This window comes from Enhydra lutris, unplaced genomic scaffold (genome assembly GCF_002288905.1).
Source record: "Enhydra lutris kenyoni isolate GAN:26980312 unplaced genomic scaffold, ASM228890v2 scaffoldscaffold17, whole genome shotgun sequence".
In the NCBI taxonomy this organism is placed as follows: domain Eukaryota; kingdom Metazoa; phylum Chordata; class Mammalia; order Carnivora; family Mustelidae; genus Enhydra; species Enhydra lutris.
The window spans coordinates 11,855,346-11,871,494 of NW_019154101.1; positions in this window are offsets into that span (position 1 = coordinate 11,855,346).

The window sequence follows — 16,149 nt, forward strand, 5'->3', positions numbered from 1 at the left end:
ACCACTGACTCCCTCTGATTTCCTAGTCCAGAGCCCTGTGGGAAAAGGTGACCAGAGCTCTTGCAGAGCCCGGATGCCCAGGTCAGTAGGTCCCCCTATGGCACCCTGAAGACCATCAGGAAAATGAGCCCTAAAAGGAGTTCACTGGCACATGAAACCTGAAACCAGACACCTTCCAGGTGAGCACACACACTTCCTCCCCTTGTCTGATGTGCTCACCTGAGAAAGCTGAGCAGAGAAGTATCCCAGGGTCCAAATCTCCCTCTGGCCAAGGTCCTGGGAAACAGACATCTCTCCTCCCTGCACCAGCCACCTGTGATTGATGTCCAGCATCCTCCTGTGCTGGGGCAGAATGGTGCACCTGTCCCTCTTTCCTGGGATGTCATCACAAACCAGGCTTTGTTGCACACTTTTCAGGAAGGAACCTGCAGCAGCAACAGCAGAACAGGAGCGGGCTACCCAGGATTGGTGTCAGTCTCGCACATCAGGCCCCATGTGGAACTAGAGCTTCAAGGAGACTGGTGTGCTGTATGGCCTTGGAACCTCATGGCAGGAGCTGAGATTTCAGTTCCAAATGAAAACCGGCCTCTTGCACACAGCACAGGAGAGTGGAGGATTTCTCAGGAGTGTGGTTCTGGAGGAAGAGCTTTTGCTGGCTGAATTCACAGAAGCCAGGAGAGGACACCTGCGGTGCCTCGTCCGAGGAAGCAAGGGGCACACTGGGCAAGAATCCAGAATGCTGTCTGTGGGCTGCTTCTCACCAAGCCCCCTGCTGAGACGAGGGCTGGAGAACCCAACAGGAAGCAAGTTTCCTATCACATCTGCAGCAGGAGGGCTGGCTGGGGAGCAGAGCCCTGTCCCTGGAGCAAGCTGGCCTATGCATCAAGAGCGAAGGACCCACTGTAACCTCACAATCTCCCAGCTATCTAATCTGACTCCCCTGCCAGGCTCACACCTGCTGACACGGTGACTCCTAAGACCCAGAGACTGCTTTCCTCCCCAGCTCAATGCTGCTCACAGAGAAGCCAACTCCAGCCTCAGAAACACGTTCGTCCTTAGCTCTGGAATTCCCTGGGTTTGTCTACACTGGCCCACTCAGGTGTCCCTTCCAGATCATTCCTCCAGTTCCCTAGGGTTTTGAGCCACCTTCAAGCTGCCCTTCAAAAGGCCGGACTGAGGGACTCTGTGTGCGGGAATCTTGGACCACATCCTCCATGAACACCAATGCTTCTAAGTCCAAGCTTCAAACCCTCACTCCCTGGGCATGGAGCACCATGTCAGCATGAACACTGCTCTTTCAAGTCTCTTGTCTCCCATTCCTTCAACTCAGAAACCAAGCACCAGTCCACCACTCTATTTTCCCTTCAGAGAAGTAAGGAAGAGGATAGAATAAAACACTAACTGTGGAGGGAGGAGCAAGATGGTGGGGGTGTAGGAGATCTAAATATCATCCTGTCCCAGGAGTTCTGCTGGATAGCTATCAAACCATTCTGAAAACCTACTAACTCAGTAAGAGGTAGACGAGAAGAAGAGCAGCAATTCTAGGAACAGAAAATCAGCCACTTTCTGGAAGGTGAGACATGCAGAGAAGTAAATCCAAGGTAACCTACAGGAAGATAGACTGTGGGGGGAGGGGCCGGCTCCTGGCAGGTGATAGAGCAGCAGAGCACAAAATCAGAAATTTTGTAAGTCTGCTCCACTGAGGGACGTGGTTCCAGAGGTTCAGTGGTGGGTAGAACTCTCTCAGGGACAGTGTGATCACAGGACCCGCAGGGTCACAAAAAGATGAGCAGTGTCTGAGGGTGGCAGAGCTCCCAGGTATTGGAGTAGGGAAGCCAGCTCCAGAGATGGGGCCGAGGAATTGGTTCTCAGCTCAGGCTTACCTTAAACCATGATCCCAGGCACAGTTGGCCACTGCTCTTCAAGGAGTGTCCCCACAAGTGGCAGATCTGTGGAGACCCCCTCCTTCCTGGCGTGGGAGTGAACAGCAGGGATCTGCTGGGTTTGGAGACTCCAAATGGGGCTGTACTTCTTTGATAGAAACTCTTGGTCACAGGCTGGAAGAGCAGGGAGTACAGCTAGGGGAAAGGAAGACGGGAGGGATTGACAGCTTTTCTCTGAAGGCGCACTGAGGAGCGGGGCTGAGCTCTCAGCTACTATGGGGCCGGAGATTGGGAGGCCCCCATTTTCATTCCCGTCCTCCAAAACTCTATGAAAAGGGGAAAGTGTTTAGGGAACAAAAGCTCTTGAGACCAAAACCAGGCAGATTACATAGCCTGGCTTCTGGCAAAGGTGGTACAAATCTGCCTTGGGCAAAGACATTTGAGAATCACGGCAACAGGCCCCTTCCCCAGGAGATCAGCAAGAATATCCAGCCAAGTTCACTGATACTGAGAGCTTCAGGACTCCACAGCTTAGAGAAGGCAACACATAGAATTCATGGCTTTCCCCCCATGATTCTTTAGTCTTTCAAAGTTAAATTTTTTTAATTTTATTTTTTTATTCTATTTTTTAATTTTTCCTCTTTCCTATTTTAGCCTTTTTAAACTATATTATCTTATCAGTACATTTTAAAAAATCTTTTTAAACTTTTTATTTTTATAGTCATATTCTCTTCCTACTTTGTACTTAACCTTATTTTTTGTATATATATAGGTTTCTTTTTTCTTTAAAATGTTGGGATACAATTCTTCTAATAGATCAAAATATACCTTTAGGGGGCGCCTGGGTGGCTCAGTGGGTTAAGGCCTCTGCCTTCGGCTCAGGTCATGATCCCAGGGTCCTGGGATCGAGCCCCACATCGGGCTCTCTGCTCAGTGGGGAGCCTGCTTCCTCCTCTCTCTCTGCCTGCCTCTCTGCCTACCTGTGATCTGTCAGATAAATAAAAATCTTTAAAAAAAATATATATATACCTTTAATCTAGCGCATGGCTTTGTTCTAGTCTCCAGCCTGATCACATTCTTTCCTCTTTTTTTTTTCTTTTTCAACCAACTTATCTTATCAATTCCTTTTTTAGAATACTTTTTAATTTTCATCTTTACAGTCATATTCCATCCCTTCATTGTGTTTACCTTTATCTTTGTAATATATATATGTTTTTCTTTCTTTTAAACTTTGGGAAGCAGTTTCTTCTAACAGACCAAAATATAACCAAAATCAAGTGTGCAGCTCTGTTCTATTCACCAGTCTAATACATATATATATTTTTCTTTCTTTTTCCCCCTTTCTTCTCCCCCCAGTTTTGGGTGTCTTCTGATTTGGTTAGTGTATATTTTTCTGGGGTCGTTGCTACCCTTTTAGTATTTTGTTCTCCCATTCTTACCTGGATAAAATGGCAAGGGGGAAAACTCACCACAAAAAACAGAACAAACAAAACAAAACAAAAAAACAAAAAAACCCAAGAGGCACTACCAACAGTTAGGGACCTAATCAACATGGACATTAGTAATATGTGGGAACTGAAGTTCAGAATGACAATTATCAAGGTGCTAGCTGGGCTCAAAAAAAGCATGGAAGATATTAGAGAATTCCTTTCTGAAGAAATAAAATCCCTTTCTGGAGAAATAAAAGAGGTAAATCTAACCAAGTTGAAATTAAAAAAGCTATTAATGGAGTACAGTAAAAAAATGGAAGCTCTTACTGCTAGGATAAATGAGGCAGAAGAGAAAATTAGAGACATAGAAGACCAAATGATGGAGAATAAAGAAGCTGTGCAAAAGAGGGACAAACAACTACTGGACCACGAGGGGAGAATTTGAGAGATAAGTGATACTGTAAGGCAAAACAATATTAGAATAATTGGTATCCCAGAAGAAGAAAGAGAGAGAGGGGCAGAAGGTATATTGGAACAAATTATAGCAGAGAATATCCCTAATTTGGTGAAGGGAACAAGGATCAAAATCCAGGAGGCACAGAGAACCCACCTCAAAATCACTAAAAATAGGTCCACACCCTGTCTTCTAATAGTAAAACATACAAGTCTCAGTGACAAAGAGAAAATCCTGAAAGCAGCTTGGGATAAGAAGTCAGTAACATACAATGGTAGAAATATTAGATTGGTAGCAGACCTATCCACAGAGACCTAGCAGGCCAGAAAGGACTGGTGGCATGCCATGTTCAGAGCACTGAATGAGAAAAATGTGTAGCCAAGAATACTTTATCTAGCTAGGCTGTCACTGAAAATAGAAGAAGAGATAAAAAGCTTCCAGGACTAACAAAAACTAAAGGAATTTGCAAATACCAAACCAGACCTATAGGAAATATTGAAAGAGGTCCTCTAAGCAAAGAGAGAGCCTAAAAGTAACAAATCAGAAAGGAACAGAGACAATATACAGTAACAGTCTCCTTACAGACAATACAATGGCACTAAATTCATATCTTTAAATAGTTACCCTGAATGTAAATGGGCTAAATGCCCCAATCAAAAGACACAGGGTACCAGAATGGATTAAAAAAAAAAAAAAAACCCATCGGTATGCTCTCTATGAGAAACTCATTTTAGACCCAAAGATATCTCCAGATTTAAAGTGAGGGGGAGGGACACAATTTATCATACTAATGGACATCAAAAGAAAGCTGGGGTTATAATCCTTATTTCAGATAAATTAGATTTTAAGCCAAAGACTATAATAAGAGATGAAGAAGGACACTATATCATACTTAAAGGGTCTGTCTAAAAAGAAGATATAACAATTTTAAATATCTGTACTCCTAACATGGGAACATCCAATTATATAAACCCATTAATAACAAAATCAAAGAAACACATCAACAATAATACAATAATAGTAGGGATATTTAACACCCCCCTCACTGAAATGGACAGATCATCTAAGCAAAAGATAAACAAGGAAATAAAGGGTTTCAATGACACACTGGGCCAGTTGGACATCACAGATATATTTAGAACATTCCATCCCAAAGCAACAGAATACACATTCTTCTCTAGTGCACATGGGACATTCTCCAGAATAGATCACATCCTGGGTCACAAAACAGCTCTCAACTGGTACTAAAAGATTGGGATCATTCCCTACATATTTTCAGACCACAATGCTTTGAAACTAGAACTCAATCACAGGAGCAAAGTTGGAAAGAACTCAAATACATGGAGGCTAAATGTATCCTAGTAAAGAATGAATGGGCCAACCAGGAGATTAAAGAAGAATTAAAATAATTCATGGAAACAAATGAAAATGGAAACACAACTGTTCAAAATCTTTGGGACACAGCAAACGTGGTCCTGAGAGGAAAATCTATAGCAATGCAAACTCTTCTCAAGAACCAAGAAAGCTCTCAAGTACAAAACCTATCCCTACCCCCAAAGGAGCTGGATAAAGAGCAGCCTAGAAAGCCTATACCCAGAATGAGAAGAGAAATAATAAAGATTAGAGCAGAAATCAATGAAGTAGAAACCAAAAGAATAGTAGAATGGATCAATGAAACTAGGAGCTGGTTCTTTGAAAGAATTAATAAGATTGATAAGCCCCTGGCCAGGGGCCTTTTTTCTCCAAAAGAAAAGAGAAAGGACCCAAATTAATAAACTCATGAATGAAAGAGGAGAGATCACAACCAACACCAAATAAATACAAACAATTATAAGAACATATTATAAGCAACTATACACCAGCAAATTTGACAATCTGGAAGAAATGGATGCATTCCTAGAGAGACATAAACTACCAAAACTGAACCAGGAAGAAATAGAAAACCTGAACAGACACATAACCAGTAAGGAGATTGATACAGTCATCAAAAATCTCCCAATAAACAAGAGCCCAGGGCCAGACAGATTCCCAGGGGAATTCTACCAAACATTTAAAGAAGAATTAATACCTACTCTCCTGAAACTGTTCCAAAAAACAGAAATGGAAGGAAAACTGCCAAACTCATTTTAAGAGGCCAGCATTACCTTGATCCCCAAACCAGACAAAGACCCCATTAAAAAGTAGAATTACAGACCAATATCCTTGATGGACATGGATGCAAAAATTCTCACCAAAATACTAGCCAGTAGAATCCAATAGTACATTAAAAGTGTTATTCACCATGACCACGACCAAGTAGGATTTATTCCTGGGCTGCACGATTGATTCACCATCTGCAAATCAATAAATGTGATACAATACATTCATAAAAGAAAGAACAAGAACCATATGATACTCTCAGTAGATGCTGAAAAAGCATTTGACAAAGTATAGCATCCTTTCTTAATCAAAGATCAAACTCAAACTTGATCAAAACTCTTCACAGTGTTGGGATAGAGGATACATACCTCAATATCAGCAAAGCCATCTATGAAAAACCCACAGTGAATATCATTCTCAATGAGGAAAAACTGAGAACTTTTCCCCTAAAGTCAGGAATATGGCAGGGATGTCCACTGTCACCACTGCTATTCAACATAGTTCTAGAAGTCCTAGCCTCAGCAATCAGACAACAAAAAGAAATTAAAGGCATCCAAGTCAGCAAAGAAGTCAAACTCTCACTCTTTGCAGATGATAGGATACTTTTGGTGGAAAACCCAAAGGACTCCACTCCAAAACTCCTAGAACTCATACAGGAATTCAGTAAAGTGTCAGGATATAAAATCAATGCACTGAGGTGTGCCTGGGTGGCTCAGTGGATTAAGCCTCTGCCTTCAGCTCAGGTCATGATCTCAGGGTCCTGGGATCCAGCCCCATGTCGGGCTCTCTGCTCAGCAGGGAGCCTGCTTCCCCCTCTCTCTGTCTGCCTCTCTGCCTACTTTTTTAAAGATTTTACTTATTTATTTGACAGACAGAGATCATAAACAGGCAGAGAGGCAGGCAGAGAGAGGGAGAGGGGGAAGCAGGCTCCCTGCTGAGCAGAGAGCCCGACATGGGGCTGGATCCCAGGACCCTGAGATCATGACCTGAGCTGAAGGCAGAGGCTTAACCCACTGAGCCACCCAGATGCTCCGAATCTCTCTCTTTGTCAAATAAATAAAGTATTAAAAAAAATAAAATCAGTGCACTGAAATCAGTTGCGTTTCTACACACCAACAAGACAGAAGAGAGAGAAATTAAGGAGTTGATCTTATTGACAATTGTACCCAAAACCATAGGATACCTAGGAATAAACCTAACCAAAGAAGCAAAGAATCTGTACTCAGAAAACTATGAAGTACTCATGAAAGAAATTGGGGAAGACACAAAGAAATGGAAAAACGTTCCATGTTCATGGATTGGAAGAACAAATGTTGTGAAAATGTCTATGCTACCTAAAGCAATCTACACGTTTAATGTAATACCTATCAAAATACCAACAGTGTTTTCAAAGAAATGGAACAAATAATCCTAAAATTTATATGGAATCATAAAAGACTCTGAATAGCCAGAGGAATGTTGAAAAAGAAAACCAAAGTTGGTGACATCAGAATTCCAGACATCAAGCTCTATGACGAAGCTGTCATCATCAAGACACTGGTACTGGCACAAAAACAGACATATAGATCTATGGAACAGAATAGAGAGTCCAGAAATGGACTCTCAACTCTATAGTCAACTCATCTTCAACAAAGCAGGAAAGAATGTCCAATGGAAAAAAGATAGTCTCTTCAACAAATGGTGTTGGGAATATTGGACAGCCACACGCAGAAGAATGAAACTGGACCATTTCCTTACACCACACAGAAAAATAGTCTCAAAATGGATGAATGACCTCAATGTGAGACAGGACTCCATCAAAATCCTTGAGGAGAACATAGGCAGCAACCTCTTCGACCTCAGCCGCAGCAACTTCCTCCTAGAAACATTGCTAAAGGCAAGGGAACAAGGGCAAAAATGAACTATTTGGACTTCATCAGGATCAAAAGCTTCTGCACAGCAGAGGAAACAGTCAACAAAACCAAAAGACAACTGATTGGTAGAAGATATTTGCAAGTGACATATCAGATAAGGGGATAGTAACCAAAATCTAGAAAGCGCTTATCAAACTCAACACCCAAAGAACAAATAATCCAATCAAGAAATGGGCAGAAGACATGAACAGACATTTCAGCAAAGAAGACATCCACATGGCCAACAGTCATATGAAAAAGTGCTCAACATCACTCGGTATCAGGGAAATACAAATCAAAACCCCATTGAGGTACCACCTCACACCAGTCAGAATGGCTACAATTAACAAGTAAGGAAATGACAGATGTTGGCGAAGATGTGGAGAAAGGGGTACACTCCTACACTGTTGGTGGGAATGCAACTGGTGCAGCCACTCTGGAAAACAGTATGGAGGTTCTTGAAAAAGTTGAATATAGAGTTACCCTATGACCCAGCAATCACACTACTGGGTATTTACCCTAAAGATACAAATGTAGGGATCCAAAGGGGCACTGAAACCAAATGTTCATAGCAGCAATGTCTATAATAGCCAAACTGTGGAGGGAGCCTAGATGTCCATCAACAGATGAATGGATAAAGAAGATGTGGTATATATATATATAATGGAATACTATGCAACCATCAAAACCCCTGAAATCTTGCCATTTGCAAAGATGTGGATGGAACTAGAGAGTATTATGCTAAATGAAATAAGTCAATCAGAGAAAGACAATTATCACATGACCTCTCTGATATGAGGAATTTGGGAGGCAGGGCAGGGGTCATGGGGGGTAGGGAGGAAAAAATGAAACAAGATGGGATCAGGAGGGAGACAAACCATAAGACTCCTAATCTCACAAAACAAACTGAGGGTTGCTGGGGGGTGGGGTGGTAGGAATAGGGTGGCTGGGTTATGGACACTGGGGAGGGTATGTGCTATGGTGAGTGCTGTGAAATGTGTAAACCTGGTGATTCACAGACTGATTTCCCAGAACAAATAATACATTATATGTTAATTTTTAAAAAAGGAATAAAAATAAGTCTTTGGAAATAAATAAGCATCTCTTACAATGTGCACACACAAAACTGCAGGGATGTAAACTGGATCATAATTGAGATTCTTGGGTGCTTGGGTGGCTCAGTGGGTTAAGCCTTCAGCTCAGGTCATGATCCCAGGGTCCTGGGATCATGCCCCACATCTGGCTCTCTGCTCGGCAGGGAGCCTGCTTCCCCCCCCTCTCTCTGCCTATCTTTCTGCCTACTTGTAATCTCTGTCAAATAAATAAATAAAATCTTTAAAAAAATTGAGATTCTTTCTCATATCTAGTTACCAAAACTTCATTCTTCATTGTATATACTTAATTTACCATGAATACTTCTGTTTATGAAAAAGTAAGACAATATAATAAGAAAATACAATTTGGGCTTCCTCCCCTCCAATTTTTATATACAGAATTGACTGTAGTATATTTTAGCCAATAATAGTAATTTATATTTATTAATCATTTACTATGTGCTAAGCACAGTCTTAAATATCTTATATCCTAATCAATCCTCACAAATATATGAAATATTTACTGAAATCTTCAGTCCCACTTAAAGGTAAAGGAAGTAAGTAATTGAGACTTCAGGTAAATTTCCCAAGACATCACAAATAGTAAGTGGAAGAACTGAGGTTTGAACCAACGCAGTTGGGTACAGACTCTTTGCTGTTCATCTTCATTCTTTTTGTCTAAATTAGACTCTACAGTAGGGATCATGAATGCAAAAAGAAGGCAAATTGGGACCATAGAGTTTAGAAATGGGTATATTGGTAAACTGTCAACAATGCTTAATAATTGAAGTCATTATGTCCAGGATTGTCCTGGGTTATTCCCTCTCTTGTTTTATTACAATTAATAGGGCTTCTTTTATTCTCAAATTTTCCTTGTTTGGGAAATTAATTACAAATTCATCGTATAAATAAAGCATTTGTGCTATTAGAACATAAGCTAACATTTCAAGGTTATCAATAAACAGGACTTGACATGTTGAAATTAAGGTTATCACAGACTCTCTTATTTGGGGGGAGAGTCAGTCATTGCACTTCAAATTAAATCAAAGTATGATAAATTAGATACAGAAAATATTTGGGAAAAATACAGGTAGAGATTACTCAATGATATTGTTGATGGAACTGATGTGTGCTCAATATGTTTCTTCACATATTTATACAACAGGGAAGGTAATCATTGACTTACTTCCTGTTTTTTATTTAGTGATGCATTTCAGTTTATCCACTGTGGTGCATACCTCATACTGATGAGCTAGGAAAGATACCTAAAGCTAAAAGAACAGATTGAACTTCCAGCTTGAGAAAAAATACACTGTATTCATTTAAAATATTTTAAAACTCACCATCATTATTCTCCAAAACTCCAAACTACAGGACGGTTTATTGAAGATGTGACATGGAAAACTTCAGATGCCTTTGGTAAGGAGAGATTATGACATTACTTATGTGCATTATAGCTCCCATAAATCTATTGTTATATCAACTGAACAACCTTATCAACCCCTCCCCTCCACAAGAAAAAAGGTAGAAAAACCTTTGGAGAATATTTCATGGGGCATGAATTAAATAATAAAATAAATCTCTCATTCATAGAACATGGTGATTAGAATAAATTATATCTTTTTAAAATTTGACTCATCAATATACACAAGTATTTATATATAGACCAAAAATATTTAATGTAAAGTACTTAAACCTGATTATATAAAACCGGTAGGCTACATAAAACAAGTAGCACACATAGAAGTAAAAAATAAAAAAAAAGATTTTTATGAAACAATAACAAACTTTTGACAACATTGCTCTAAAAACGAAACCATGAATGTATGCATTGGGTAATTGGTACCATCACTCAGGACTGGCTGACAAGTTTTTGTATGTATGTATGTACGTATGTATGTATGTATTTATTCTGTAAATCTCATGTTGTTTTTCATTTCTCCGGTCTCTGTTTTGTCTTGTGGGTAATGGTCTTTGTTACATAAGGTTATAAGTGATGTTAATGAGAGCACCTAACAGAAATACACAAAGTATCCACCTTGTCATTACTAGGGCACAGGATTAAAGTTCCCTCTAAGCAAAGCATAAAAGGGAAATCAGAGGAAGTGATTTAGTATTTTCAAGCAGGAAATTAGCTGCTTTAATGCGTTTTGCAATTTACTGTTTCCAAGGGAGAAAGCAAAGCATGAGTGTTTCAACAGGGGCAGGGTTCTCTTTTAACTTTCCAAAATTTATGTACATTTCTAATAATATTGCAAGTAAAGAGTGCTAGCAACTCAAATTCAAAGCAATACTGAATAGAAAATTTAAAGGTCAACATTCCATAGTATTTTTGTTGAAATACTATCAATAGAAAGTCTCCATTTATTAGACTCCTCTAGTTCATAGCTATGTTACCTCTAAACATTGTATTTCTTCCTAAAGATGATATTTCATTTCACCTTCTATCTAAAAGGGTAAGGATTTTCCTCCCAGATAAATGAATGTAATTAAAGTGAATATATTTTTAAAAACGACATCAGCTTTCTATCTTTTCATTTGATGAAGCCTCCCTTTTAAAATAAAACAAATAGTAACACTATCCATTTTAAGCAAGTTCTTTCCCTATATTAATGCATGTATCATGTTTCTCTTTTTAAGTCTGAAAATGTCTCACTGAGTCTTCCTTGTCAACTGGTTATTAAAAATAGAGCATGATTTTCTTCCACCTCTTTGCTCTACTTTACAATGCTTTTAGAGTGAGACCAGGTCAGAAGTACAAAGAGTGTACAGATAAGTGGGAAACAAGGATTGCATAAACAAGAATAAGCATGTTTTGAAACTAATCAAGAACCTTAGTCACTGGTCATGAGCATTCCAAAGGAGGTGCAGGGATGAGCTAATATGTCCCAGCAGGAATACGATGGTGCTTGCTTAAGGGTGTCAGGGCAGAGATGGACAGAACTTGAGGCTGCGTAAACAAGAATTCATAGACTTGGGGACACTTTTCCAACTTAGAGTTTAACAACCAGTGAAGACCCAGAAAACAGAACAAGTTCACTGCTGGAGTGGCCCTTAAAAACCTGGAGAGAATGATTGTCCACTGAACAAAGTGGGAATGCCTGAGTTTCCCTGGGATACAGTTCTAGAAGGAGTCAAAATGGCTCAGAAAGGTGCCTTTGCAGGAGGGAATATATTATGGGAGACCAGACCACTCCATGGAGGGTTATATTCTGTAAGAATGCCCAGAGGGCACATCCATTTACCAAAGTCATCAGGAACACCACTGGTGAAAGGGGTACTGATACCATTTTGTACTGTACAGACTTTCTTCTGTAGGTCAGGGCTGATGGTAAGAAAGACGATCACAGGGGCGCCTGGGTGGATCAGTGGGTTAAGCCGCTGCCTTTGGCTCAGGTCATGATCTCAGGGTCCTGGGATCGAGTCCTGCATCGGGCTCTCTGCTCAGTGGGGAGCCTGCTTCCCCCTCTCTCTCTGCCTGCCTCTCTGCCTACGTGTGATCCTTCTCTCTCTGTCAAATAAGTAAATAAAATCTCTTTAAAAAAAAAAAAAAAGAAAGACGATCACAGAGTTTGGCTTTAGAGCAATAGAAAAGATGGAACACCAAAGCAACAGTGAAGAGGTGGGAGTTTTTAACTTCCAGAAGCCAAAGGACCACAGTTACTATAGTGACCTGCATATCAGAAAGATAAGCAAGGGTCTCCACCCCCAGGAAGTTAAGGAGATGGTTAGTAAAGCATAGTGTCTTGGACAGCAAAAGAGTTGGGCAGAAAATGGATTTGGATGCAGATAGCTTCTTCTTTCCTTTTTATGTCACTTGTATTTGTGTATCTTCCTTTTCCTCTCATTTGATGTCTATTTATTCTCACAATATAAACCTTTTCAAGATTATATTCAACAGATATGTGTATATGTTATATACACAGCCATATCAGTATTCTCCACCAAACTGAGAGAAGTCTAAGGGGTAAAACAAAATCACCAGCGTCCATTTTTCTCTTTATAAATTCTAGCCTTCATTGTTCGGTGTTTCTCTCCACCATTTCTTGGCACTCAATAACCTTTTCTGCCTTTATTCATTCACTTGGCTGATGTTCACTGAGTGTATATTACGTGCTAGTTTTACTGGAGACACAAAAGTGAACAAAACAAAATTTGTGCCCATTTGGCCCTTCCATTCTTGGAGCGAGAAAGAGACACTAGAGAAACAATCAGGTGAAGTACAGGCAGTGATTGCTGCTCTGGAAAAACTCAAGTGAGGTCAGTAGGATGAGGCGCCCCGATCTCGTGGGGAGGTATGGTTTTGTCGTATTCTCCTCTCCTCTCTGTTAAACCGTGGTTTTAATAGATTTTATGTATTTATTTGAGAGAGAAAGAGAGCATGAGAAGGGTGAGGGTCAGAGGGAGAGGCAGACTCCCTGCCAAGCAGGGAACCAGATACGGGACTCGATCCCAGGACTCTAGGATCATGACCTGAAATGAAGGCAGTTGCTTAACCAATTGAGCCACACAGGTGCCCCAAACTGTGGTTTTTTTAAAGGAACAGTTTTCATCTCAGTCTGCGGAGGCTGAAAGAGAGTACTAAGGGATAGTAGTATTTGTGATTTTCATTCATGGTATAACCTAAGATTCCATCCTTTTTGGGCCCAGGAAGCATTTGAAGAGATCAGACAAAAGAACCTAATTCTTTTCTTTGGACCAGCACTGAGTCCTCTGCTTATATATTATCCCCAACCCTTGCATCAATATCTTGAACATTTTTATATAAATTATAAAGATGATAAAAACAGAAAAGATCTGAACTTCTTTTTGATCCTTCTATCAGAGCACCCACCACAAAATCAAAGTTTTCTCCAAACACATAGGTTCTACTATTTCTATGAGATGATGTCCAGACAAGGATGCAGATAAGTCAACCAGACATCCAAGCTCTAGTCTCCTGCATTGAATTCTGTGAGGCATTTAAACATTGCTGGGGATAGAGGCTGTCACTGCCAGTAAAGGCTGACGGTACAGGCTGTTTTGCTCAGATGGTAGCAAGGTAGTATTCGCTGCCACTTTGGTGATAATAGTTAAGAATCTCACATCCTGTTAAATTCTGTCATCACACCAATAGCTTAGTTTAGGCAAAGCCAATGTCACACTGATCTTCTAGTTCAGAGAAGAGATATATTGTCTCTGAAATAATAGGAAGAATCAGTGGCCCTTCTTTCTTCCTCTCTTCAGCACCAGAGAGCATCTGTCTGTTTTTCTCTTGCTGTTTGAACAGTGGTTCTACCCTGAACAGACACTTGAGTCCTCATTGACATTTGCTGCTGTTCTGAAGAAGACATTGGGCAGCAATTTGAAAAATTACGGTGGGGGGGGGTGCGCCTGGGTGGCTCAGTGTGTTAAAGCCTCTGCCATCGGCTCAGGTCATGATCCCAGAGTCCTGGGATCAAGCCCCACATCTGGCTCTCTGCTCAGCAGGGAGCCTGCTTCCTCCTCTCTCTCTCTGCCTGTCTCTCTGCCTACTTGTGATCTCTGCCTGTCAAATAAATAAATAAAATCTTTAAAAAAAAATTGCGGTGGGTTTTTTTTAGAAGACGTCATGTCTCATGGCATTTTTTTGGTCATATTGTCTTTTCTTGGTAGCTGTGTAGAAGCATTAATAGGACAGGAGGCTCCATAACCTCTGTGCCCTGACATCAATGAGCTGGCCTGGGCCTCACGCTATCATCTGTAAAATGAGCCACACAGAAAAGAAATGGCAAAACCATACTAATCATATGAATTACGGAACATTCTATTTTGGCAGAGTTTCATCTTGAGAGATATATTTCAAACTGTAATTTATTTCATTTTTTATTTGGAAAACAAATTGTAATCTCAAAAAGATGGTAAATATGTATTGGAATTAGATGAGGGATTTTGTTACTATGTGAGACCAATAACATGTTGGAAAGCATGATCTTTAAATCACTGGGAATACAAGAGTGCTGAGAAAGTCAAAGTTGCTTGAAAGGCGTATTTCAAATTGGGTCACATACACGTTGCTGCGGCCATTTACAGCCAAATCTATGCTAGGTGATGGGAAATCGAAAGAACATAATGCTGGAGTCAAATCCTTCCCTTAAATACCAGATGCTGGTAGCTGTGGCCAGATTGCTTATGCTCTAACTTAAAATCAGTAAAACTCTCAGTCATTTATTTACTCCCATATAAGGGCTTAAAAACAGAAAAGGCCAAATTTGAGTGCCCAGGCTATGTTTAAATAGCTCTGGACTCAAAGAAATCTGATTAGAGGAAAGAACAAGACTGCTGGTAAGCAAATAACAGAAAAGGAAAAGAATGGCCTCCATGTTTTGTTTTGTTTCATTTCATTTTGTCTTGTTTTGCATTGCTTTATTTTTTATTTATTCTTATTTTCGAATCCTTTAAATTTATTTCTTTAACATCTTAATTTTATTTTATTTTTTTCAGTGTTCCAAGACTCACTGTTTATGCACCACACCAAGTTCTCCATGCAATATGTGCCCTCCTTAGTACCCCACCATTGGTCTTGTACTGAGAGAGCAGATTTTCAGCTAATAATACCTCTACCGTCAACCTAGTAATGCTTGATATGAGCTGCATCTCTCTGGTTATCCCTGGATGCTTGGCTCCGAAAAATATATTAATATCATCAACAACAAAGGCAAGATCAAATGGGAGAAATAAAACTCCATCAACACAATCAGTACAGTGGGGACCACAAACCAGAGCAGAGCATAGCATTCCTCCTATTTGCAAGGCCGTCTCCTTCTTTGTCTGATTGCATCCGTCTCCTGCGTATTAAACACACTTGCAATCCCAGTGAATACTCTGCAAAGAGTTCAGCAGAAATCATTGACTACAGTGCCATTGTCATGTGAGCTACAATTTTTTTCCTGCCTAAGTGCCTAGAAAATCCCAGCTATGCGTGGATCCTTTACACCGATTTTGATTTTGTTAGTTTTCTCTGAGCAATTAAAATCTTGGGAAACATTTCTTCACAGGACAATGGAATAGGAACACGATTAGTGGATTTCCCCATTTCTCTGAATGAAAATTCACCCTAAAGCATTTCAACAAGAAATTATAATACTAAGTGTTCAAAAAGGAACCAAAAGTCCTAGCGGTGAAACAAAGAGTTGCTAGCATATATTTATCTCTTCTGAAGCCTGAAATGACAGTAAGTAGCATAATGACACACGAGAACAATCTGGAAATATTCCAAGTACTCCAACAATGTGCAAT